At 44.4% G+C, this 26,116-nt stretch overlaps 1 long non-coding RNA gene across 1 annotated transcript in view; it reads left to right on the top strand.

The window, feature by feature from the left end:
* The window catches only part of LOC122554661 (uncharacterized), a 51,606-nt gene that overhangs the window by 1,819 nt on the left and 23,671 nt on the right, over window positions 1-26,116 (top strand). Inside the window, exon 2 of the long non-coding RNA XR_015758247.1 lies at window positions 6,710-6,784. This is a non-coding gene — a long non-coding RNA (uncharacterized LOC122554661). The remainder of the gene's footprint in view (window positions 1-6,709; window positions 6,785-26,116) is intronic.

Genomic DNA, 26,116 nt, shown 5'->3' on the forward strand with positions numbered 1-26,116 from the left:
CACTCATTCTCTCCTTATACCCTCAATCTCAAATTGCCTCACTCTCTCTTTTTCTGTCTCCCTCCCTCCAGTCACTCTCTAACTGATCTCAATAACAGGCGTTATTCCAGGACATTGGAACAGTGAGACCTGGGGCAGCAATTAAATGCCTCGCCCTCTCTCACTCAATCTCACAATGTACACTTTCTCTCTCTCTCTCTCTCTCTCTCTCTCTCTCTTTCTCTCTTTCTCTCTCTCTGTCTTCTGTCTCTCTCTTAACCAGAAGCACAATGACATGAACAGCATTTAACAAGTCTGTACTGGGCATCAATGATCTCACAACACCAATCCCATCTTGGCATTGGGGGAGAGGATCAGCCATGATCATATTGAATGACAGAGCAGCCTCACAGGGCCAATCCCTAACCCTAATCCTAACCCTACTGCTGCTCCCTGTTTCTATCTTTTTATGTCTGTGTAATCTCCAATCTCTGCCGCTGGATATTGATCCCTATACTCATGGAAAACGTTGCCTTCCTTTCCACCCTATCTCTGCCCCTCATAATCTTATAGCCCTTTAGCAGGTTCCCTCTTAACCTTCACTGCTCCAAGAGAAACAATCCCAGCCTTTCCAATCCTTCCTCATAGCTCAGACCCTCCAGGCCAGGCAGCATCCTGGGAAATCTCTGCACCCTCTTGAGTACAGTCATATCCTTCTCATAATGTGGTGACCAGAACATATCTGTCTGTCTCTCTTTCACTAGATTCCCTTTACTCCTAGTCTCACACCTGCTCTGCATCTTTCTCTCTCTCTCTTTCTCTCTCTGTCCCCTCTCTCTCAGTCACACTGTCTCATACTCTATCTCACTCTATCTCTATTCTTCAACTCCACCATCTCTACCTCTCTCTCTCTCTCCCCCTTTTACTCATCTTACACTGCCTCAGACTCTTTATCCCGCTCTCTCTCACTTTCACACCGTGTCCTTCTATGTCTCTCTCGCCAACAGTCTCTCTCTCTCCCTCTCACTCACTCCCTCTCCCTCTCTCTGCCTTTCCAACAATGTCCCAAGTGGTGAAAGCTAAATACAGGGTAAATCTGCTCCAGCTCTATCCCACTAATGGATGTTAACCCTTGACACCAACAGTATGTCTACTCCTGGAGTAAAGCCCCATTTCCCACATTGACCAGGATTTGGCCTCTCTCAGGAAGACGGTCAGTTTCTTGTCAAATGAAGGGCAATTCTGTGCTGTTGACCTATTCTTACTGGGGACTGGTTTGGACACAAACCTCATTCCATGAAGGCCCAGCAGAGAGATGATATCCTCAGGCCATCAGTGTGAGCTGGAGGGACAGGACAGGCTCTGACCCATTGACCCATCCGTCCATTCACAACATATTCCAATCCTTTCCCCTCACCTTCCCCTTCCATGTTCAAGCTCCAGTTTTACTGGGATGAGGATTGGACCATCACACAGTTACAACAGAAAGGAAATGATCCCCACACTCACCACGTTATCCATGTCCCACTGGACTGTCCAATGGAGACCAGTAAACATGGAATCCATTCTCACTGAACTCTCCAGTAGAGACCATTAAACAGGTGCCTCTTTGCCACTGGAGCCTCCAATGGAGACCAGTAAAGATGGGTCTATTTCCCACTGAATACTCCAGCGGAGACTAGTTAACATGGAGCTTATTCCTGTTGGGTCTCCAATAGAAACCAGGAAAGAAAGGCCTCCATTTCTTTGACCTCTCCAGTACAGACCAGTAAATATGGACCAGCTTCAAACTGGACCCTCCAATACAGACCAGTAAACATGTGACTCTTTGTGACTGAATCCTCCAATACAGATCAGTAAACAAGGATCTCATTGCCTTAGCAAGATTGAACTTCGGAATGAGGAGCAGGAATAGGTAATTCAATCCCTCAAGCTCGTTTCCTATTTAACATGATCATGGCTGATCTTAACCTCCTCTCCACTTTCCAGACTGCTCCCTATTGCCCTCTATCCTGCTTTTCATCAGAAAGATATCTGTTTCTTTCCTGAATCTGTTGATTGATTCTGCCTCCATTGTGCTTAAGGAAGGGGGTGGGGGGGGAGTGGGGAGCGGGGTAGGAGGGGTTGGTGGTGGTGCGCACTGACTTCCAACCCTCTGAGTGAAGTAGTTGGAATGGAACAGATTCCATACAGTATCGAACCAGGCCATTCAGCCCAACAAGTCCACACCGACCCTTCAAAAAGCATTTCACCCAGAGCCATTCCTGAACCCATTCCCTGTAACCCTACATTTCCCATGACTAATGAATCTAACCAACACTTTCCTGGACACTATGGGTAAATTAGCATGGCCAATCCTTCTAATGCATACATCATTAGACTGTGGGAGGAAATCGGAGCACACAGATGAAACCCACACAGACAGGGGGAGAATGTGCAAACTCCATACAGTTGCCCGAGGGTGGAATCGAACCTGGGTCCGTGGCACTGTGAGGCAGCAGTGCTCACCACTGCACGACTGTGCCACCTGTAGTTTCTCCTCATCTCAGTTTTAAACATACCTCCTCTCACTCTATATCTATGACCTATTGTTTGAGACTGGCCCACAAGAGAGAACATCTGTTCCATGTCCAGCCTATCAATCCCCTTTAGCATCTTATATACTTCACTCAGATGCCCCCTTCATGCGACTGAATTCCAGTGAGTACAAGCCCTAGCTATTCAACCATTCCTCATATGACAGCCCTTTCATCCCGGGAATCAGTCTGGTGAACATCCTCTGAACTACATCCAGTACCATCATATCTTTCATCAAGTAAAGAGACCAAAACTGGACACAATGCTTCAGATGTGGTCTCACCAATGCCTCACAGAATTGTAACAATATTTCTTTATTTCTGTAATCCAGTCCTTTTATAATAAATACCAAGATTCCAATTGCTGCAAGAAATACCAACATTCCAATTCCATGGGACTCAATTGGAACCTCCAACAGAGATCAGTAAACATGGGCCTCCATCCCACTGGAATGTCCAATGAACAGCAATAAGCCTGAGCTTCTTTCCTACTGGATCCTCCAGTAATGGAGCTTCAAACCCCACATCCTCTCCATCACATAGGTCTCTTATTTCAAACTCTACAACATTGTTTGCCTCTGCACTACATCATCCCCTTGACCACAGAAACTCTTATTCCTGCTCATCCCACCTCCAAACTCCATGATTCCGATGTCCTCTCTCAGCTTACTCTATCTGTGCTCCATAAATTCCAAATTGTCTGAAATGGAGTGGCCCATTCCCTGTCTCACACCAAGGACGAGATGGACAGATTTGATATTAGTAATGAGTTGCAAGGTTACGGAAAGTGGGTGTGGTCAGAATTGGTCAAATTGATGACGGCTCCTGCAGTTGAATATCCTGCTGGCAGGCTCCAGCCTTTTACACACAGACTGGAGAAGTGTGTATGGTAGGCATATATTGTAAAGTTCCATAGAATTAAACCTCAGCATCAAATGTCCCTCAGGAGGGGAGAGAGGATGTTCAGGGTCCTGAGCTCCATTTCCCAGCCCAGGCAGTTTGACTCCCAATGAATGAATGAGATGCCAACTTGGAGCCCAGATTAGGGGCAGTCTCTGCTGTGGACCAAAGTCGACAAGAGGCACCTGGAGATTGAGCTGAAAAGGAAAGATTTTCTGGGTAATGGGGAGAGAGAGGGCAGTAGGACTAATTGGATCACTCACAGACACCATGGGCTGAATGGCCTCCTCCTGTGCTAGGGGGAGCAGATTTAGGACTAAATAGAGAAGGAACTTCTTCACCCAGAAGGTTGTGAATGTATGGAATTCCCTGTCCAGCGAAGTCGTTGAGGTTTCCTCAGTAAATGTTTTTAAAGCTAAGACATGTAAATTTTTGAACAGTAAACAAATCAAGGGTTTTGGTGAAAAGGTGGGTAGGGGGAGCTGAGGCCATGAAAAGATCAGCCATGATCTGACAGAATGGCAGAGCGGCCCAAGAGGCCAGATAGCCTGCTCCTGCTCCTGGTTTTAATGTTCTTATGTGCTGTCAGATTCCAGGGAGTGCAGCCGGTTCACAGTTTTCTCCCATCTCAGTAACAAACGTCCAGCTGCTCTGAGCTCCTTCTTTCACTTCCTCTCTTGGTGAAGTTTCAACCTTGTGCTCTGACAGTCTTTGCAGTTATTTTTTACACTGGGGCTTTCTGCTGTGGTCAGAATCTCTAATAATATGTGTCCAACCAGTGACAATCACAGCAGCTAAGAGCAGTCAGGACTGAGGAGCCAGGCTCACTGGGAAACACATTGTGAAGATCAAATCCATCTTCTTCAGATCCCGGTACAACCTCCATCCCTCTCCCTGAGCACTGTCTGCTGCTCAACAAGACTCTTGACAAAAACAAAATACCTCAGCAGGTCTGGCAGCATTTGGGGAAAGAAATCAGAGTTAACCTTTCAGGTCGAGTGACCCTTCTTCAGAACAGTTCTGAAGAAGGTTCACTTGTCCCAAAATGTTAACTCGACTTTCTCTCCACAGATGGTGCCAGACCTGCCGAACTTTTCCAGCAATTTCTGTTTTTTTTTACTCATTTGCAGCATCTGCAGCTTTTTCAGCTTTTATTTAGTATCAGACTCCTTACAATCTTGGCCTCATCTTTGAGGCTGATCTAAGCCCCAAATCCTCCACATCACAGAGATCACTCACTGAAAATCCCAGCCGTTGCTTTGGGACTCCAAACATGATCATTCTAATGTTGTCCTGGGCCACATCACGGCCACTGCCCTCTGTAAACTTCAGCTCACCCCAAACTCTGCTGCCCGTATCCAAACTCAAAAAAAAACCATCCCCATCCCCCACCGTCCTCACTGAGTGGCATTGGCAACCCCTCCAACAACACCTCGATTTTCAAATTCTCGTCCTTGTTCTGAACTCCCTCCTTGTCCATCCACCCTCCCCATCTCTGTAACCTTCTCCTAGCTGCCTCACTCAGTGTGGCCAGCAATCTTGGATATATGGCTCTCTATTCCTTCATCCAAGTCATTGAGAAATATTGTGAAATGCTAAAGTCCCAGGACGGATCCCTGGGCACTCCACTATTCACCTCTTGCTCATTGGAGGACACACACATTATTCCCCCACTCTGCCTCCTATCTCCAAACTAATTCCTAACCCAAGGCAAATGTTTTTCTCGAATTCAATATGTTTCCACGTTGATGAACAGTCTCTCAAACAGTGAAACTCGGAGCAGGAATAGGCCATTCAGCCCTTCGAGCCTGTTCTGCCATTCAATATGATCATGGCTGATCATCAACTCAGTTGTCTGTTCCTGCTTCCTCCCCATAACCTTTGATCCCTTTCATTCTAAGAACTGTATCGTGCCCTTTCTAGAAAAGATTCAGTGGTTTGAGCTGAACTGCTTTCAGTGACAGAAACTTCTACAGGCTTCCTGTAGAATGAAAACATTTCTCTCCATCTCAGCCCTAAATGTCCTTTTCCATATCCTTAAACTGTAATCCTTGATTCTGGACTCCCTCCTCATCAGGAACGTCCTGCCTTGTCCTGTTAGGATTTTAGAGTTTTCAGTGTGACTCCCCTCAATCTTCTAACCTTCAGTGAATATAATCCTAGCTGATCCAATTTCTCATCAGATCTAAGTGCTGTCATCCCAGGAATCAGCCTGGTAAACCTTCACTGCCCTCCCTCCACAGCCAGAACATCCTTCCTTAGATAAGTAGACCAAAACTGCACACAATACAATCATAAAATCGCACAGTACAGAAGAGGCCCTTCGATCCATTGTACCTGTACCATCCAAACTACAGTAAACCTGCATTCAACCAACTTTCCAACACAAGGCCCATAGCTTTAAATGTTATGATATTTCAAGGGTTGATCCTCAACTACCAGCCCAGACAATGCAAACCAGACCCCCACCACCCTCTGGGTGAAAACCTCCTCTTCAAATCCCCTCTGAAGCTCCTGTCTTTCACAGTGAATGTGTGCCAACTCCGAAGAATAGGGACACCTGCTTTCTATTCATTCTGTCCATTCCCCTCATACCCGTTTACACCTCTATCAGATCCTCTCAACCTTCTCTGCTTCAAAGAAAACAACCCGAGTTTATCCAGACTCTTTTCATCGCTGAAATGCTTCATTCCAAGCAACATCCTGGTTAATATCCACTGCACCCCCTCCAGTACAATCCCATCCTTCTGATCACGTGGTGACCAGAACTGCACACAGTGCTCCAGCTGTAGTCTAACCAAAGTTCTGCACAGCTCCAACATATCTTCCTTGGTCTTCTAATCTATACCTGAAATGATAAAGGCAAGTGTCCCATATGACTTCATAAATACCTTATTCACCTGTTACATCGTCCAAAGATCATCACCTCACATGTATCAGGGGTAAGTTCCATCTGACTCTGATCTGCCCATCTGACCAATCCAGTTAGATCCTCCTGTAACCTAAGACCTTCTTCCTCACTGTCAACCATCTGCCAAACCTTGTGTCATCTACAAACTCAGTCACCATCCACTCACCCCATCCCTCACCTCTCACATTCTCATCTTCATTGTTTCAATATATCCTGAACAATAAGGGACCCAGCACTGATCCCTGTGGTATCCCACTGCACACTGGGCCCAGTCACACAAACAACTTTTTGCCTCCACCTTCTGTCTCCTGTCACTGAACCAGTTTTGGTTTGAATATTCCAGGTGTGGACTCACAAGGCCCCATACAATTACAGCAAGACATCCCTGATCCTGCACTCAAATCCTCTCACGTGAAAGGTAACATATCATTTACATTCTTCACTGCCTGCTGCACGCTGACTTTCAGTGACTGGTATACACAGACACAGGCATCTCTGCATCTTCTTCACAGCTTCCCCTCCCACCTAGCTTTGTGTCATCGGCAAACTTGGAGATATTACTCTTAAGTTCCCTAATCTTAACCATGAACAAATATGTGAATAGCTGCGTCCAGGCCTGTGGTACCCTTTCAGAAAAAAGGTCTGTTTTTTCTTACTCTTTGTTTCCAGCCTGCCAACCAGTTCTCTATCCATGTCAGTACACTGCCCCCAGTCCCATTAGTCTTACTTTTATACACTAATTTCTACTGTGGGACTTAATAAAAGCCTTCTGAATGTTCCAGATAAACCACATCCGTTGGCTCCCCCTTGTCAAATCCGCTCATTACACCCTCAAACAATTCCAGTCAATTCGTTAAGCATGATTTCCCTTTCACAAACCATGCTGACTCTGCCTAATCCTGTCACTGTCTTCCATGTGCTCAGTGATTAAATCTTTCACAACGGACTTGAGTATTTTTCCCAATACCAATGTCAGGCTGATTGGTCCAGGTTGCCCACTTTTCTCTCTCCCTCCCATTTTAAATAGTGATGCTACATTCGCAACGCTCCAGTCACTGGGAACAGTTCCAGAATTGATAGAATCTTGAACACCAATGTTCCCAAAATTTTTGGGCAATTCCTGAAGTAATCTGAAATGTAGATTTTTTGTCCTTGCGGATTTATCAAAATTTAATCCCATAAATTTTCCAAAACCATTTCCCGAATAAAGCTAATTTTCTTCAGTTCTGCCCTCAGTCTCTACCCTGTCGTCCCAAAATGTTTCAAATGTATTTGAGTTTTCCTTTGTGTACAAAGATCCAGAATGCAGCAAAGGCAGAAATTTCCTTGGCTCTTGTCAGCGGTACTTCTCAATATACTTTCATCAAATCAATTTTCGATAGGAATGACGCACTACCCACCATTTCAATGCAATCTTCTGACCTGGGAATAGGATACAAATCCATCTTTGTGACTACATTCACTTTCCTATAGTGTACACAGAATCGAATTGAAACATCTGGCTGAGTCACCAAACAAGAGAACTCCAATTACTCTTAACAGTTCAATCAGGGTACCCTCTCTTGTTTGTGATCAGTAATCTGCTGATTTTTAGATGGTTTAAATCATCCCCAGATCCCTGGTTCCGCAAATGGGCCTATTTAAAAGTGTGAAATTAAGAAGGCAATAGACAGGTGTTTCAGGGCAAAAGAATCTCTGTGTTTATTCAGAACAGGCCTGTGTCTGGAAGCTCTTGTTCAGATCGCGTTTGGTTGGTGTTCCTGCTCTCGGGTGTCCTTTGTTGCGATGATGCTCTTGGTTTGGTTTCTGGATGCAGCTTCTCTGTTCAGCCTCTGTGGTTCTTGGTTCTGAAGCTGCTTGTTGGTCGTGTGTGTTAGTAGGCCGAGGTTGTAAAAGTTCGTTTCAGTCAAGAGAATGTGTTCTGGTTGGTGCCCCTTTCAGAGTTGAGGTGTGAACTGGAATTCCAGGCAGAACAATAGTTCCAGGCAGCTATTAAAAAAAAAAATCCAGGGTTTTAGATGATACTGACTTTTGCTCAATCCTACACAAGAGAACTCCAATTACTCTGACAGTTCAATCAATTGATTCACCAACAAGCATTGAGCTTCATTTGTTACTTTGGCTTTCTTCTCTGGTTTTAATCAAAATGGATTTTGTTTTATTGGGTCTGAATAACCTACATCCACATCATGTTCGATTAATCTGGGACACCTAAGTGTATCTTTTAAAGACCATGTATCAGTGCAGAGTTAGGCCATTCAGCCCATCACGTCTGCTCTGCCATTCGATCATAATTGATTTGTTTGTCAACCCCATTCTCCTGCCTTTTCTCCATTACCCTTGATCCCTCTACCAATCAAGAATCCATCTATCTCTGTCTTAAATAAACTCAATGACTTGGCCTCCACAGCATTCTGCGGCAATGATTAATCCACAGATTAACCACTCTCTGGATGAAAAAACTTCTCCTCATCTCAGTTCCAAAGGATGGTCCCTTCACTCTGAGGCTGTGCCCTCACTCTCTCTGCCAAGTGGAAACATCTTCTCCATGTCTACTCTATCCAGGCCTCTCAGCATACAGTATGTTTCACTGAGATTCCCCCTCATCCTTCCAAATTCCATCTCTGAATTTGTTCACCTCATAGGAGGAAGTTCACTTTGGAAATTGTCCAATTGTCTTTGGATCTCATGATTTTTCTCATCCCCTCATCCATTATACTCACTACTTGACACACCTATACACGACTGAATGGTTCCTCAAAAACTGGGAGAGGAATTAAGGATGCTGGTTCAATCACATGTTGAGGTTTACCTATAACTTGACAAGTTTTTTTAAAAAATTATTCATTTTGTGTAATGTGAGCATCACTGGCTGGCCAGCATTTGTTGCTTATCCCCAGTTGCCCAAGGCCAGCATTTATTGCTCATCCCTAATTCAACTCTTTTGTCCATGTTTGAACCAATCTGTAATGAAGCCAGGAGCTGAGTGACCCTGGCGGAACCCAAACTGGGCATCACTGAGCGGGTTATTGCTGAGCAGGTGCTGATTGATAGCACTGTTGATGACACATTCCATCACTTTCCCGATTATCGAGAGGAGACTGATGGAGCGGTAACTGGCTGGCTTGGATTTGTCCTGCTTTTTATGTACAGGACATAGTTGGGCAATTTTCCACATTGTCGGGCAGATGCCAGTGTTTATAGCTTTCCTGGAACAGTTTGGCTAGGGAAGTGGCAAGTTCTGGAGTACAAGTCTTCAGTACTATTACCAAAATGTTGTCAGGGCCCATAGTCTTTGCAGTACCCAGTGCCTCCACCCATTTTTTGATAACACGTGGAGTGAATCGAATTGACTGAAGACAGTTTTCTTTAATGCTGAGGACCACTGGAGGAGGCCAAGATGGATCACCCACTCAGAACTTCTGGCTGAGGATTTCTGCAAAAGCTTCAGCCTTATCTTTTGCCCTGATGTGTTGGACTCTTCCATCATTGAGGATGGGGGTTTTTGTGGAGCCCTCTCATCCAGTGATATGTTTAATCGTCTACCAGTACTCATGACTGGATGTGACAGGACTGCAGAGCTTAGACCTGATCCATTGGTTGTGGGTTGTCTCATACTGTCTGTCACTTGCTGCTTGTGCTGCTTGGCATGCAAGTAGTCCTGTTTGGTGGTTTCACCAGGTAAATAACTCATCTTGGTAAAAACAATGACTGCAGATGCTGGAAACCAGAGTCTAGATTAGAGTGGTGCTGGAAAAGCACAGCAGTTCAGGCAGCATCTGAGGATCAGTAAAATCAATCTTTCAGGCAAAAACCCTTCATCAGGAATACACGAATACCTCATCTTGATGAATGACTGGTGCTGCTCCTGGTATGCCCTCCTGAATTCTCCATTGAACCAGCGTTGATCCCCTGGTTTAATGATAATGGTCCAGTCGGGGCTGGAGCACAATTCTGCTGCTGTTGATGGCCCACAGTGCCTCATGGATGCCCAGTCATGAGTTGTGAGATTGGTTGTAAGTCTGTCCCAGTTAGTCTCGTGATAGTGCCACACAACACAATGGAGGCTATTCTCAATGTGAAGGCAGGTGTTGGTCTTCACAAGGACTGTGCGGTGGTCACCCTTACTGTACTTTCGTGGACAGATGCATCTGCAGCTGGCAGATTGGTAAAGATGAGTTCAAGTATGATACATTTATAAAACTGCGCCACAACTTTATATATTTTTGGCTCAATAAAACACCTGATTCTGGATGCCTGTGGACAATTGGACAATTTCCAAATCCCCATGGTCCTGTCATGGAAATCTGATGTGCTTCTCACAATATCTCCCTATGATAGCTGGGTGGCACCACTAGCCAATGTCTAACCAACCATTCTTCATCTGGGGGTCCATGGAGAGGGGGGGAGGGGTCTCCACTTCCTCATCAGTGCTCCATTCTGAAGATAATAGAATTCTGAAACCCCTCCAGCCTCGACCTCAGTATGAGCTGACTTTGCTCATTTATTTCATTCGGGATCTGCTTTTTGGATCTGCTGTAATTAGTGACCTCAAACCAAACACTCCACCTGGATTATCTTCACCCTTTCGGAAAGTTTCAGCAATCATTTCACTTGCTGTGGTGTCACATCAGCCCTTATTGATGGATTTTGTTTAACCATTGCCCTGGTTACCTCACACGAAGGAGAGAGACCAGGAACCTGTTCCTGTCATTGTTCTGTTTCTTGGACCTCCTTTGGACATTCTGCAATCATTGGGGAAGATACTGCCTTTAATCCTGACAAAACATTCCCCAGAAGGAAATCAACTCCCTCAACAGGGAATGTTTTCCCCACTCCGACAATTACTTCTCCTGATAACAAATCACATTCCAGTTGCATTTTATACAATTGAAGTGGAATATATTCTCCACCAATCCCATTGATGAACACCTTAGAATCCATCGAGCTCTCTGGAGGGAAAATCAATTCTTTCTCCAGTAAAAGTCACTGTGTTGCCCCTGTATCTCTCAGTTTGATTCTGTGTTCAGCTGAAGAAAAAGGAGTCACCATCCCTTTTGATAAAAATCCTGTCCACCTCTCATCTATCTTCCAACTTCCTTTACTAATGACAGAATTCACCTCCAGCCTTTTTGTTATACTTACAGCTACAACCTGCTCCATGGGATTATCTGTTTGCATTCCTTCCTCTGACTCTTTTTTATTAACGCCCATAAAAATTCTGGGTCTACCTCACAGCTTTCAACATTCCATATGCACATGGCCCACCTTATTCCAAGAGAATCATTTAAACTTCTGATCGTTGCTTCCACCCTCAGCAATTTCTTTCTGAATCTGAAGAGTAGTTCTCGGGCAGGTCCCTCCTGTCTATTCTCTCCCCTGTCTACCTGCCTTCCACACACACTCCCAATTTTAATTTTTCTCCCATTTCTGGGCCTGATGGGAATAAGTTTTCTGGATCGGTCTCCCATCAGGTGACTTCTCCACCTCCTGATGCTGCTTGGCTTGTTGTGCTCTTCCAGCCTCCTGTTTGTCCACTTTGGATTCCAGCATCTGCAGGGTTTTGGCTTTAATGAAGTCTATAATCATTAGCCATTCTAGCTGCTTGTCATGCTGTTGTTCCCCTTCAGGCTTTTACATGAATTCTGATTCAAGACGGGAAGGAAGTTTTAAATCCTTCTCAGAGAATAATTTCTCCGACAGCATTGTAAGTATTCTCAGCCTTTAATGCTCTTATCCACCTGTCAACATTATTTTGCTGAATTCTCTCAAACTGAGTAGAAGTTTGTGGAGGCTGTTTCTGTAAGTTCTGAAACATCTGTCTGTATGTTTGCGGGATCAATGCATATGTGTTTTTCACCTTTTTACTTCCTCGTGATCCTGAGAATGTTCCTCTGGCAGGGATATAGAAACGTCTTGTGCTTCCCAAGTTCATTTTTGCATGGGCAAGCTCCATTGTTTTTCCTCACCTCACTTGTTTAAATATCTTCTCAATTGACATGAAAAATGCCTCCTTCTCTTCATAGTCATAGAGTCATACAGCAAACAAACAGGCCCTTCTGCCCATCATGTCAATGCCGATCAGTAAACACCAAACTGCACTAATCCCATTTACCTGCACTTGGTCCATAGCCTTCCATGCCCTGGCATTTTATGTTCTCATCTGGATGTGCCTTAAATGTTGTGAGAGGAGCTGCGTCCACCACCTTCTCAGGCAGCACATTCTATGTGCACATTCTTCTGCGTATAATGCAGAAGTTGCAGGATCAGTTCATTCCTAAAAGGAAGAAAGATCCCAGGAGGAGGCATGGGCGGTCGTGGCTGACGAGGGAAGTTAAGAAACATATAAAGTTAAAACAGAAAAAGTATAACATAGTAAAGATAAGAGGGAAAACTGAGGACTGGGAAACTTTTAAAGAGCAACAGAGGATTACTAAGAAGGAAATACACAGAGGGAAAATGAGGTACGAAGGTAAACTGGCCAATAATATAAAGGAGGATCGTAAAAGCTTTTTTAAGTATGTGCAAGGCAAAAAAATGGTTAGGACTAAAATTGGGCCCTTGAAGACAGAAACAGGAGAATATAGCAGAAACAAAGAAATGGCAGAAGAATTGAATTGGTACTTCAGATCTGTGTTCACTGGGGAAGACGCAAGCAATCTCCCTGAGGTAACAGTGGCTGAAGGACCTGAACTTAAGGGAATTTATATTTGCCAGGATTTGGTGTTGGAGAGACTGTTAGGTCTGAAGGTTGATAAGTCTCCGGGGCCTGATGGTCTACATCCCAGGATACTGAAGGAGGTGGCTCGGGAAATCATGGATCGTTGGTGATTATTTTCCAGAGCTCGATAGATTCGGGGTCAGTTCCTGAGGTTTGGAGGGTGTCTAATGTTATACCACTTTTTAAGAAAGGTGGGAGAGAGAAAGCAGGAAATTATAGATCAGTTAGTCTGACCTCAGTGGTGGGAAAGATGCTGGAGTCTATTATAAAGGATGAAATTCCTGCACATCTGGATAGTAGTAACAGGATAGGACAGAGTCAGTATGGATTTATGAAAGGGAAATCATACTTGACTAATCTTCTTGAATTTTTTGAGGATGTAACTCTGAAGATCCAATAGATGTAGTGTACCTGGACTTTCAGAAAGCTTTTGATAAAGTCCCACACAGGAGGTTAGTGAGTAAAATTAGGGCGCATGGTATTGGGGGCAAAGTACTAGATTGGATTGAAAATTGGTTGGCTGATAGGAAACAAAGGGTAGTGATAAACTTTCGGAATGGCAGGCAGTGACCAGTGGGGTACCGCAGGGATCTGTGCTGGGATCGCAGCTTTTAATAATATATGTTAGTGATATAAAAGATGGTATCAGCAATAACATTAGCAAATTTGCTGATGATACAAAGCTGGTTGGCAGGGTGAAATGTGATGAGGATGTTAGGAGATTACAGGGTGACCTGGACAAGTTAGGTGAGTGGCAGATGCATGGCAGATGCAGTTTAATGTGAATAAATGTATGGTTATCCACTTTGATGGCAAGAACAGGAAGGCAGATTACTACCTCAATAGAATCAATTTAGGTAAAGGGGCATAACAGAGAGATCTGGGTGTTCTTGTACACCAATCAATGAAGGCAAGCATGCAGGTACAGCAGGTAGTGAAGAAGTCTAATAGCATGTTGGCCTTCATAACAAGAGGAATTGAGTATAGAAGCAAAGAGGTGCTTCTGCAGCTGTACAGGGCCCTGGAGTACTGTGTGCAGTTCTGGTCTCCAAATTTGAGTTAAGACATTCTGGCCATTGAGGGAGTGCAGCGTAGGTTCACGAGGTCAATTCCTGGAATGGCGGGATTACCTTACACTGAAAGACTGAAGCGACTCGGTTTGTATACCCTTGAGTTTAGAAGACTGAGAGGGGATCTGATTGAGATGATGAAAGGATTGGACACTCTGTCAGCAGGAAACATGTTTCCACTGATGGGTGAGTGCCGAACCAGAGGACACAGCTTAAAAATTTAGGACAGAGATGAGGAGAAGCTTCTTCACCCAGAGAGTGGTGGCTGTATGGAATGCTCTGCCCCAGAGGGCAGTGGAGGCCCAGTCTCTGGATTCATTTAAGAAAGAGTTGGATAGAGCTCTCAAAGATAGTGGAATCAAGGGCTATGGAGATAAGGCAGGAAGAGGATACTGATTAGGAATGATCAGCATAATCATATTGAATGGCGGTGCAGGCTCGAAGGGCTGAATGGCCTATTCCTGCACCTATTGTCTATTGTCTATATTTCTACCACCCTCTGGAGAAAGAAAACAATCCTCAATTCCCCTCTAAACCACCTTTTCATCACATTAAGCTTATTCCCTCCGGTCATAGACATGTCTGCCATGGGGAAAAGATGATCACGATTGACTTTGTCTATGTCTGTCAGAATTTTGTATACCTTAATCAGATTCACTACCCACCGCCCTCCCCCCCCACCCCCCCCACCCCCCACCCCCATGCTTCCTCTGCCCCAGAGGAAACAAACCCAGTCTATCCAGTCTCTCTCCTCATAACTAACACTTTTCATCCCAAGCAACATCCTGGTGAATCTCCTCTACACCCTCTCCAGTCCAATCATGTTCTTCCAACAGTGTCATGACCAGAACTGTACACAGTGTTCCAGAAACGGCCGAACCAATGCTCTGTAAATTAACAACGAGACTTCCTTACTCCAATATTCTACACCCTGGCTAATGATGGCTAGCATCCCATATGCCTTCTTCACCACCCTGTCTAGCTGTGCTGATACCTCCTGGGATCGATGTAGTTGAACACCAAGGTCCCTTTGTTCCTCACTACTCCCAAGGAACATAAGAACATAAGAGCTAGGAGCAGGAGTAGGTCATCTGGCCCTTTGAACCTGCTCCACTGTGCAATAAGATCATGGCTGATCTTTTGTGGGCGGCACGGTGGCACAGTGGTTAGCACTGCTGCCTCACAGCGCCAGAGACCCGGGTTCAATTCCCGACTCAGGCGACTGACTGTGTGGAGTTTGCACGTTCTCCCCGTGTCTGCATGGGTTTCCTCCGGGTGCTCCGGTTTCCTCCCACAGTCCAAAGATGTGCAGGTCAGGTGAATTGGCCATGCTAAATTGCCCGTAGTGTTAGGTAAGGGGTAAATGTAGGGGTATGGGTGGGTTTCGTTTCGGCGGGTCGGTGTGGACTTGTTGGGCCGAAGGGCCTGTTTCCACACTGTAATCTAATCTAATCTAATCTTTTCCTGGACTCAACTCCACTTACCTGCGCTCTCATCTTATCTCTTAATTCCTATAAATGTTTAAAAATGTTGACTGAAGTAGCGTCAACTACTTCACTGGGCCAGGAATTTCATAGATTTACGACCCTCTGGTTGAAGAAGTTCCTTCTCAATTCAATCCTAAATCTGCTCCCCTTAATTTTGAGGCGATGCCCTCTTGTCCAAGTTTCACCTGCCAGTGGAAATATTCTCTCTACTTCTGTCTTATCTATTCTCTTCATAATTTTATATGTTTCTATAAGATCCCCCCTCATTCTTCTAGGTTCCAATGAATATATCCCAGTCAACTCAGTCTCTCCTCATCAGCCAACCCCCTCAACCCTGGAATTAACCTTCTCTGCACCCCTTCTAGTGCCAGTACATCCTTCTCAAGTAAGGAGGCCAAAACTGCACAAAGTATTCCAGGTGTGGCCTCACCAGCATCCTGTACAGCTGCAGCATAACCTCTCTGCTTTTTAAATTCAATCCCTTTAGCAATGAAGGACAAAATTCCATTTGCCTTCCTAATTGCTTGTTGTACCTGCAGACCAACCCTCTGTGATTCAGGCACAATGACACCCAAGGCACATAACTTTCATTGTGTATATCCTTCCCTTATTAGACCTCCCAAATTGAACTACCTCACACTTATCGGGATTAATTCCATCTGCCATTGCTCTGCCCAATTACCAGCTGATCAATATCAGACTGTAGCCTAAGACCCAGTAATCGAAGATGGCGGCAGAGTCGGATTCTTCAGACCAAGTTGATCTGCTCGATCTGTTTCATTTCCTGCTTTTTCTTCCACTGGTTTTTATTTTCTTTTGTGTTTTTCTTTTGTCGTTCTCTCTTCTTTTCTCTCCCAGACACGGACTCCCAGCCTCACTTGCCAGGCCTCTGAACAGTGCAGCCCCAGTGTTGCGGTCTCTTGACTTGGTGTGGCAGAGTCCTGACCTGGCAGAGAGACCTCCCAGCTCGGTGAGGCAGACTCTCGGTCTGACGTGTTGGGCTCTCAGTTTAATGTGGCGGCCTCTCGGCTCAGTATGCTCGACTGTCGCTCCAGCGTGATGGACTCTCGGCCTGGCATGGTGATCTCTCAGTGGCCCAGCGTGGTTGTCTCTTGGCCCTCAGGGTGATCTTTTGCTGTATAAGGTGGTCTTTCAACCCACCACAGCCTCAGTTTGCCTTCCGGTCTCGAAGTGATGACTCAAAGTATGATCCCACGGTAGTTAAGCGCCTAAGCAAGACTATAATGATTGAAATAATGATTTATTTCTTTATTTTCTTCTTAAAACTAAAAAGGTCAAGATGTCTGTAACGTGTAACTTTTAAACTTATTCTTTCTTTTTACCTTGTTCTTAAGAGTCTGTATCTCGGTCCTTGTACCTAAGATGGCTCCTTAGAAGGTGACATCACATAATTTTTACTATACTCCAATGCTTTTGTACTTGAGTCCATGTGACAATAAAATAAAAATCAAATCAATATCAACAACACCATCAATTTATGTGGCATCTGAAAACTTTCTAATTGTACAATCACAGTCAATTCATTAATGTACATTCCAAACAGAAAGGGTCGCAGCCCCAATCCCAATGATACACCACTGGTCACAGGATTCCAATTACAAAGACAACCCTTCACCATCAACTTCCCAACATGCCGACTTGCCATTGCATGCTTATGCTCGACAGATGCTGCAGACCAAGTGCATTTCTTCAGTGGTTTTTGGGTTTGTTCTGAGATCTGTGTTGTCCAATAATACCAGCAGTTGGGATGGGAATAGTTGGCTTGCATCGTGATTGTCACTCTAATTAGAAATTGGTACTTCATATTTGATGAATTCAGCAAATCCTTCCACTGTTTTCACATCTGTCAGTCATCACATCACTGCTACCGCTCCTACCTTTCCAGAATCCAGGCAGATCCTTTTGCTCTCAGTATGTGACTTATGTACTTAACGTGGTCATCTTTAATTGCAAACTTTCTTGTTCAGCTTAATGACTCTTTCTCTCTTGTCCCTGACAATGTAGACACTTAACCTCTGCACTGCCCTTATCTGGTTCCATAATAACTATGAAACTTTTTTTTCAACTATAATAATTGCAAAGAATGATATATTAATCTTTGTTGCATTTGAGGGATATAACTTTCGCCGGTTTCTCAAGAGTGCCGGTTCAAAAGGTGCAGATTATGTGACTTATGAACTTAACTTAGGCATCTTTAATTGCAAACTTTCTTGTTCAGCTTAATGACTCTTTCTTTCTTGTTCAGCTCCTGACAGCAGGCCACTAGATGATGATTGTGGTCAGCAATGCTTTGTATCTAGAATAGCCCACTTTCTCCCCATATCCTTCTCACTCACACTCAACTGATTACCTGGGCATTGCGGCAGGTCGCCGTGTTTGAGGAGAAATTGACTCGAAATTGAATCAATTGTTGATATTTCATGTGGATATTCAATTGAAAAACAAGTATATTTACTCTGAAGTTAATATATTGTAATGTATAATAATTGGACAGAATGATATATTAATAAACTTTCTGGCATTTGAGGGATATAACTTTTGCCGGTTTGTTAAGAGTGCGAGTTCATAAGGTGCAGGTTACAACAAAATTTGCTGCACATCTTTTATAATGGACTCCAGTATTTCTCCCACTACTGATGTCAAGCTAACCGGTCTACAAAAACCACTGTGTTCTCTCTGTCTCCCTTCTTAAATAGTGGAGTTATGTTAGCCATTCTCCAATCCATAGGAACTGCTCCAGAGTCAAGAATTTTGAAAGGTGACCACGAGTGCATCTATTCTTCCTCGTGCCACTTTCCAAAGTATTCTGGGGTGAGGGGATCAGGTTACCAAAGATATTTTATGGCTCCTCTTTGTCCTCCTATTTTTTAAGCACCTCCCCACACTTTCTCTCCTCCTGAATGGCCTCCCCTCTTTTTGATGCTCTGTACTTGGCATATGCTTCCTCCTTTTTCTTTCTCAAACTATCCATGTCCTTTGACATCCAAGATCCCAGGAGCTGCAGTCCTTGCCTTTCTTTCTGAGCTGGCCCTGAACTACATTAAAAAGATCCCCACTTTCCAAATGTAGACTGACCTCCAAGTAACTGCTCCCAGTCTGTATTTGCCAGATCCTGTCTAATGAAATTGAAATTGGCCTTGCCTCACTTTAGACACTTAACTTCTGCACTATTCTTATTCCTTTCCATAATAATTAGGAAACGTACGGAGTTATGTTCACTATCTCCAAAATGCTCACCCATTGACTCTTCAACAATTTGACATTACCTCAGATTGAGCCCAGCACTGCCCATGTCTATGGGACTATCTACGTACTGGCACCAAAAGCTCTCCTGGTTGGACTTTAAAAATTCCATTCACATGAAGTCAAACATAAAGTTTATGTTAGAGAAGTTGAAATTCCTTGCTAATATAACTCCATTCCTCTCACACCTCTCAGTGATTTGCCGACATATCTGCTCCTCTCTCTCCATCTGACTATTGAAGAGCCTGTAGTATAATCCCAGCAAAGTGATTGTCCTTTTGTCTAGCTCTACCCAGACGGCGTCATTTGAAGACTCTTCCAAGAAATGCTCCTTCAGTAGCAATACTGCAGTCATGGTTTCTTTTATCAATAATGCAACACACCCACCTCTCTTGCACCCTGTCTATCCCACCTGAGACTTCTCTACCCTGGAATGTTGAGCTGCCAGTCCTATCTTTGTTCAATCATGTCTCAGCAATTGCAACAATATGATATTCCAAAAAGACAATGCAACAGCATATGAAATAGCATAAGAGATATGGTTAGTAAATTTGCAGATGACACCAAAATTGTAGGTGTAGTGGACAGCAAAGAAGGTTACCTCAGATTACAACAGGATCTTGATCAGATGGGCCAATGGGCTGAGAAATGGCAGCTGGAGTTTAGATTAGATTAGATTAGATTACTTTACAGTGTGGAAACAGGCCCTTCGGCCCAACAAGTCCACACCGACCCGCCGAAGCGCAACCCACCCATAACCCTACATTTACCCCTTACCTAACACTACGGACAATTTAGCATGGCCAATTCACCTGACCTGCACATCTTTGGACTGTGGGAGGAAACCGGAGCACCCGGAGGAAACCCACGCAGATAATTCAGATAAATTCAAGGTGCTGCATTTTGGGAAAGCAAATCTTAGCAGGACTCATACAATTAATGGTAACGTCCGAGGGAGTGTTGCTGAATAAAGATACCTTGGAGTGCAGGTTCATAGCTCCTTGAAAGTGGAGTCACAGGTAGACAGGATATTGAAGAAGGTGTTTGCTATGCTTTCCTTTATTGGTCAAAGTATGGAGTACAGCAGTTGGTAGGTCATGTTGCGCCTGTACAGGACTTTGGTTTGGGCACTGTTGAAATTTTCTGGTCTCCTTGCTATTGAAAAGATGTTGTGAAACTTGAAAGGGTTCAGAAAAGATTTACAAGGATGTTGCCAGGGTTGGAGGATTTGAGCTATAGGGAGAAGCTGAACAGGCTGGGGCTGTTTTCCCTGGAGCATTGAAAGCTGAGGGTTGGCCTTATAGAAGTTTACAAAATTATGAGGGGTATGGATAGGATAAATAGACAAAGTCTTTTCCCTGGGGTGGGGGAGTCCAGAACTAGAGGGCATAGGTTTAGGATGAGAGGGGAAAGATATAAAAGAGACGTAAGGGGTAACTTTTTCACACAGAGGGTGGTACGTATATGGAATGAGCTGACAGAGGAAGTGGTGGAGGCTGGTACACTAGCGACATTTAAAAGGCATTTGGATGGACATATGAATAGAAAGAGTTTGGAGGGATGTGGGCTGGGTGCTGGCAGGTGGGACTAGATTGGGTTGGAACATCTGGTCAGCATGGACAGGTTGGACCAAAGGGTTTGTTTCCATGCTGTACATCTCTATGTCTCGATGACTCTATATCCCCACGTGATGTTTAATGCTCTCAGTTCAACCACATGACTTGTCAAGCTCCTTACATTAAAATCGATACAATTCAGCTTTCTGATCCTCCTGTGTTCTGGATCTTGTCCTAGTGGTCACTCAGTGGTTTTCTGTGTAGCCCTTACTTTTCCATGAAGGGAAACATTGAGCATTTACTTTAGGGAATTTTAGACCAATTATCCGGACATCTGTCGTGGAGAAAAAGCTCAAATTCATTGTAAAATATTTTATAGCTTAGCACTGAGAAAACAGTGACAGAATTGGACAGAGTCAGCATGGATTGTCAAAAGAACAATCATGCTTAATAAATCGACTGGAATTGTTTGAGGATGTAGTGAGTGGATTTGATAAGGGTGAGCCAGTGGATGTGGTTTATTTGGACTTTGTAAGGGGAATAGATAGGTGGTTCTGTGGATGAAAACGAGACTCCCGAATAGCTCTGAAGGGGGAGGGTGAACAGCTAGCTGTGATGGTGTATGTAGGCACCAATGATATATGTAATAAACGGGGTGAGGCCCTACACGCAGAATTTAGGGAGTTAGGAACCACATTAAAAATAAGGACCTCAGAGGTAGTAATCTCAGGATTGCAACCAGTGCCGCGTACTAGTCAGAGTAGACATGGAAGAATAGATTAGATTAGATTACATTACATTACATTACAGTGTGGAAACAGGCCCTTCGGCCCAACAAGTCCACACCGACCCGCCGAAGCGAAACCCACCCATAACCCTACATTTACCCCTTACCTAACACTATGGGCAATTTAGTATGGCCAATTCACCTGGCCCTGCACATCTTTGGACTGTGGGAGGAAACCGGAGCACCCGGAGGAAACCCACGCAGACACGGGGAGAACGTGCAAACTCCACACAGTCAGTCGCCTGAGGCGGGAATTGAACCCGGCTCTCTGACGCTGTGAGGCAGCAGTGCTAACCACTGTGCCGCCTACAGGATGAATGAGTGGCTTGAGAGATGGCGCGGTGGGGGGGGTGGGGGGTGTTCAGATTTTGGGACATTGGGACTGGTTCTGGGGGAGGTGGGACTATTACAAATCAGACAGTCTGCACCTGGGCAGGTCTGGAACCAATGTCCTCCAGGCTACATTTGCTCACGTTCTTAAGGACGGTTCAAATTAATGTTGCAGAGGGATGGGAACCAAATGAGGAGGTTAGTGGACAGTAAGGACGTAGTAACTAAAGCCTGTAAGGAACTAAGTAATGAAATCAGCGTGACTAAGGGTAAGAAGGTAGATGATGAATGCAAAGGGACAGGTGGCCTGAGATGCATTTGTTTTAATGCAAAAAGTGTAGTAGGTAAGGCAGAGGAATTCAGGGCTTGGATTTGTATCTGGTAGTATAATGTTATTGCTATTACTGAGACTTGGTTGAGGGAAAGGCAAGATTGGCAACTAAATATCCCAGGATACAGATGTATCAGATGGGTTCGAGAGGGAGGTAAAAGGGGGAGAGGAGTGGCATTACTGGTCAGAGAGGATATCACAGCTGTGCTGAAGGAAGACACTATGGAGGACTTGAGAAGAGGGGCAATTTGGTCAGACCTCAGAAACAGGAAGGGGACAGTAACAATGCTGGGGCTGTACTACAGGCCTCCCAACAGCAAGCGTGAGATAGAGGTCAAATATGTGAACAGATTACGGAAGATGTAGGAGCAACAGGGTGGTGGTGATGGGAGATTTAAATTTTCCCAACATTGACAGGGATTCACTTAAAGTTACAGGTTTAGACAGAGCAGAATTTGTAAGGAGCACCCAGGAGGATTTTACATAGTATGTAAATAGTTCAACTTGGGAAGGGGCCACACTGGACCTCGTGTTGGGGAATGAGCCCAGCCAGGTGGTTGAAATCTCAGTCGGGGATTACTTTGGGAAGAGTGACCACAATTCCGTAAGTTTTTAGAATGCACATGGACAAAGATGAGAGTGGTCCGAAAGGAAGAGGGCTAAACTGGGGGAAGGCCAGCTATAGCAAAATTCGGCAGGAGATGGGGAATGTAGATTGGGAGCAGCTGTTCGAAGGTAAATCCACATTTGATATGTGGGAGGCTTTTAAAGAGAGGTTGATTAGAATGCAGGACAGACATGTCCCTGTGAAAATGAGGGATTGAAATGGCAAGATTAGGGAACCCTAGATGACAGGTAAAATTGTGAGACTAGCTAAGAGGAAAAAGGAAGCATACATAAGGTCTAGTTGGCTGAAAACAGACAAAGCTTTGGAAGAATATTGGGAAACTAGGACCGATCTGAAATGAGGAATTAAAAGGACTAAAAGGGGTCACGAAATATCAAACAGGGTTAAGGAAAATTCTAAAGTCTTGTATTCATATATAAGGAACAAGAGGATGACTAGAGTGGGTTGGCCTACTCAAGGATAGAGGAAAGTTATGCGTGTAGTCAGGGAAAATGGGAGAGATTCTCAATGAGTAGTTTGTTTTGGTATTCACCAAGGAGAGGGAGAAGATGGATGCTGAAGTTGAGGATAGATGTTTGATTACTCTAGGTCAAGCCGGTTTAAGGAGGGAGAAAGTGTTGAGTATTCTAAAAGGCATTAAGGTGAACAAGTCCCCAGGTCAGGACGGAATCTATCCCTGGGTACTGTGGGAAGCAAGAGAGGAAATAGCTGGGGCCTTAAGAGATATCTTTGTGGCAACCTTGAACACCGGTGAGGTCCCAGAGGACTGGAGAAGAACTAATGTTGTCCCCTTGTGTAAGAAGATTAGCAAGGATAATCCAGGTAGTTATCAAGCGGTGAGCCTGACATCAGTGGAAGGGAAGTTGCTGGAACAGATACTGATTTGGAAGAAAATGGATGTATCCGTGATAGGAAGCATGATTTTGTGCAGGGAATGTCATGTCTTACCTACTTTGTAGAATTTTTGAAGAAGTGACAAAGTTGACTGATTAGGGAAGAACTGTGGATGTCATACACATGGACTTCAGTAAAGTGTTTTATAACGTTCCCCATGTAATCTGATGGAGAAATTAAAGTCACATGGCGTACAGTGTGTACTAGCTAGATAGATAGAGAACAGGCTGGGCAACAGGAGACAGAGAGTAGTAGTGGAAGGGAGTTTCTCAAAATGGAGAACAGGAATCCATTCTGGGAGCACTCTTGTTTATGATAGATATAAATGATCTGGAAGAAGGTATGGGTGGTCTGATTAACAGGTTTGCAGATGACACTTAGATTGGTGGAGTAGCAGATAGTGAAGGGGACTGTCAGAGAATGCAGCAGAATATAGATAGTTGGAGAGCTGGGCAGAGAAAGTTCAATGGACAGATGGAGTTCAATCTGGGCAAATGTGATCTGATGAATTTTGGAAGATCCGATGGTGGAGTAAACTATACAGTGAATGGAAAGCCCGGGGAAAAATTGATGCAGAGAGATCTGGATGTTCGGGTCCATTTTACCCTGAAGGTGGTAATGCAGGTTGATAGAGTGGTCAAGAAGGCAGATGGCATGCTTTCCTTCATCGGTTGGGGTACAAGAGTAGGCAGGTCATGTTAGAATTGTAACAGACTTTGGCTTAGCCACATTTGGAATGCTGCATACAGTTCTGGTCACATTACCAGAGGGATGTGGATACTTGGAGAGGGTACAGAGGTGGTTAACCAGGATTGTCTCATATGGAGGGAGTGAGCTATGAAGAGAGGTTGAGTAGATTAGCATTATTATTTTCAATAGAAAGTTGAAGATTGAGTGAGGACCTTCTAGAGGTCTACAAAATCATGAGAGCTATAAACAGGGTTGATAGCAAGAGGATTTTTCCCAGAGTGAGGGGCTCAATTACTAGGGACCATGGGTTCAAGATGAGAGGAGAAAGGTTTAAGGGAGATATACGTGGAAAGTTCTTTCCGCAGAGAGTGGTTGGTACTTGGAACACCTTACCAGCGGAAGTGGTATAGGCGGGCATGACAGCATCATTAAAGATGTATCGAGATAGATGCATGAATGGGCAGGGAGCAGAGGGATACAGATCCTTGGAAAATTGATGATAGGTCTAGATAGAAGCTCTGGATCAGCGCAGGTTTGGAAGGCCGAAGGGCCAGTTTCTGTTTTTTTAATTTTCTTTGTCCCTTGTTCTTTGACCTGAGAAAGCTCAAAGGAACAGAGTGATCTTGGGGTGCTTGTCCACTGATCCCTGAATGTGGCAAGACAGGTTAACAGAGCAGTTATGAAGGCAGATGGGACACTTGCCTTTGTCATTTCAGGTATTGGTTATAAAAGCAGGAGGATATGGTGCAGTTAAGCAGAACATTGGTTAGGCCACAGCTGGAGTACTGTGTGCTGTTCAGGTCACCACACTGTAGGAAGGAGGTGATTGCACTGGACGGGGTGCAGACGGGAATCACCAGGATATTGTGTTGGATGGAACCTCGCAGTGATGAAGAGAAATTGGATCAGATTGAGTTGTTTTCTTCAGAGCAGAGAAGGTGGAGGGGGGACCTAATAGAGGTGTATAAGGTTATGAGGGGAATGGACAGGGTGGAGTGAAAGCAGCTGTTCTCCTTCTTGGGAGGGTCAATAACAGGTAGGCTCACATTCAGTGTGAAAGATAGGAGGTTTCAAGATGTTTTGAGGAAAATGTTTTTTACCCAGAGTGTGGTGTGGGTCTGAAATGCAGAGCCTGGGAGTGTAGTTGATGTGGGAAACCTCACAAACTTTAAAAAGTACTTGGGTGAGCAGTTTAAATGTCATAACATTCAAGCCATGGGCCTCATTTTGGAAAGTGGGACGGGTGTAGGTTTAGTGTAGTTTGACTGGTACACAGTTAATGGGCTGAAGGGCCTGTTCTGTACTGTGTGATTTTATGATTGTATTGTGTGCAGTTTTGGTCTCCTTATCTGAGGAAGGAAGTTCTGGCTGTGGAGGGAGGGCAGTAAATGTTTACCAGACTGATTCCTGGGATGACAGCACTTAGATCTGATGAGAAACTGGATCAGTTAGGATTATATTCACTGGAGTTTAGAAGATTTAGATGAATCACATTGGAACTTTTAAAATCCGAACAGGACAAAACCAGAAAAACACAGGAAGTATGTTCCTGATGTCTGGAGAATCCAGAACCAGGAATTACAGTTTAAAGAAAAGGGAAAGGTTATTTCAGACTGAGATGAGGAGACATTTCTTTAGCTAGAGACTGGGAAGCTGGTGGGATATTCTGTCAGAGAAAGCGGTTGAGACCAAAACATTAAATGTTTTCCAGAAGGAGATTGGTATAGTTCTGAGGACTAAAGGGATTAAGGTTATGGGGAAAAAGTGGGAACAGGGGACTAGGTTGGATGATCAGCCATGGTCATATTGACTGGCAGAGCCTACTCAAAGGGCTGAATGGCCTACTCCTGCTCCTAGTTCCTTTGTTTCTGTGTTTGACTGACTGTTCATAAACATGGAAACATATGGAATTATAGAGTCAAAGAGTCATCGAGTCCTGCAGCACAGAGACAGGTGTTTTGGTCCACACTGGTCCGTGCTGACCAAAATGTC

Source organism: Chiloscyllium plagiosum, unplaced genomic scaffold, assembly GCF_037043375.1.
Source record: "Chiloscyllium plagiosum isolate Xiang-an unplaced genomic scaffold, Cpla_swu_hap1 HiC_scaffold_9, whole genome shotgun sequence".
Taxonomy (NCBI): domain Eukaryota; kingdom Metazoa; phylum Chordata; class Chondrichthyes; order Orectolobiformes; family Hemiscylliidae; genus Chiloscyllium; species Chiloscyllium plagiosum.